The following is a 2,088-nucleotide window of genomic DNA, read 5'->3' on the forward strand; positions in this document are numbered from 1 at the left end:
ACGTAATAGCTTTTTCTCAAGAGGTGAGGCCAGAGGCCTCTGGGACAATAGTTCCCTCTATGGAGCCAGCAAGTGGCATAGTGGTTAAGGTACTGGACTCCCACATGGTTGACCATGGTTTGGGTCCTGGACCTGGTAGCTTGAAACACTGGCACATGTGCGTGTGTTCCCAAAATCCATAGAAGAGAATGGAGGAAAAGGGATTATAGAATGGTCATTCCCCCTGGGGGATGAAAAACATACTTAGCTCTTTATTATTTCTGCTAAATAATAGAATGCACACATCACAGAACTGAAGGGCCTTAAAAGATGTGTGAAGGTGGATTCATTCATTTCTCAGCTTCTGGGTAGCACCTCACATCAATTATCGTACAAAAATTGTTGTATTTTATTAATTAAGCTCACCAGATAATGAGATTCCACAGATTCCATTGGTGATATGCACCAGGTCTCACAATTCTTTATTGGGGCTTTTCCCCTAAATGGAGCCCAAATTCTTTTTGCTGCTAGGCTTTTCCATCTTGTTCTCAAAGGTCCAAATCCCTCCACCTAAGTCTGCGTTGCATAAAGTCACTGCAGTCACACTGGCCCCTGCCCTTCCTCCTTGTGAAGGTGTGAAGGGTGCTCCTGTCCAACAGTGCCTGGGCCTCGAAGACTGGGCCCCTACAGCTAGGGCCACAGCTGGGCAGGGAAAAAGGCGAATGCCACTTTCAGCCTGTATTGGGTCACTGGGAAAGTAATGATGCATTTTTTGCATAGAAAACATTTAGAAAATATGTCATGAATCTGACGACGTAATAGCTTTTTCTCAAGAGGTGAGGCCAGAGGCCTCTGGGACAATAGTTCCCTCTATGGAGCCAGCAAGTGGCATAGTGGTTAAGGTACTGGACTCCCACATGGTTGACCATGGTTTGGGTCCTGGACCTGGTAGCTTGAAACACTGGCACATGTGCGTGTGTTCCCAAAATCCATAGAAGAGAATGGAGGAAAAGGGATTATAGAATGGTCATTCCCCCTGGGGGATGATTTCTCACTTCCTCTCTCTCTCAGTCTTTCTCTCTGAGTCTCCAGCAAGCACACGCCCCCTATAACAAAAGTTTCTTAAAAAAGAAAAAAAAGAAAAAGTTTTCTCTGTCTTGTACACATAGATCATTTTCTTTTTTCTAACTATAAAGGAAGAAGGTTGTCATTGTTACAGTATTATAAACAATGTCACCTTCTACACTGGAAGACAATCATCTCTGGAATGTTCTATGACTTTTCTTTTAACATTTGAATTGCATTTTTCTTAAACCTATATCCTTGATAGTGAGAGAAACTCTGGTGTGTCATCAGAGTAAGTTGTTTAAGATGTTGAGAAAAATTAGCTGTGGGAGGACAAGAGATGGTCATTAGGTCACGGGGAGTTGTTGAGGAGAGAAGCCAGGGGCAAAGTTTTAATAATACTGGTTCTTACAAACCTGAGGTAAATCTATCCACTTCCATTGAAGGACTTTTTAAATAGACAGTGATAAAAGAAGCATACGGAATGACATGGAGAACAATAAGTGAAAATGAGAAGTTTCCTGGTAACTATGTTAGATAAACAAAACACTTCACCAATATTTCTTTACAGATATAACTAAGATTGTTACTATGTTCCTAGAAATTTATGAGTTGAAAACAAACATTTTTTCCTGATTTCAAGCCATACTTTTGCCTAAAAATGTGGTGTTTGGTGCCAGCAGGTGATGTAGTGGTTAAGGCACTGGATTCCCACTTGGCCAACGGCTATGGTGGCTTGCTTTCTCACGCTCTCTCCCCGTCCCCATCTCTCTCTAATGAGTGCACATACTCTATAGAAAATTAAAATCATAATAATAGGAGACACCAGATGTCATAATGGACACATCATTGGACTCCCACAGTTAACCACGGTTCAAGTCCTGGACCTGGTGGCTTAACGCTCATGCCCGGAGCATGAGCGTTCATGCTCAATGTTCCAAGAGCAGAATAGAGGAAAAAGGATCATGACCTGGCCATACCCACCCCCTGGGGGTGATTTCTTGCTTTCTATCTCTCTGTATCTATCTCTTTGGTGAGTGCATT

This window comes from Tupaia chinensis, unplaced genomic scaffold (genome assembly GCF_000334495.1).
Source record: "Tupaia chinensis unplaced genomic scaffold, TupChi_1.0 Scaffold000570_1, whole genome shotgun sequence".
Classification (NCBI taxonomy): domain Eukaryota; kingdom Metazoa; phylum Chordata; class Mammalia; order Scandentia; family Tupaiidae; genus Tupaia; species Tupaia belangeri.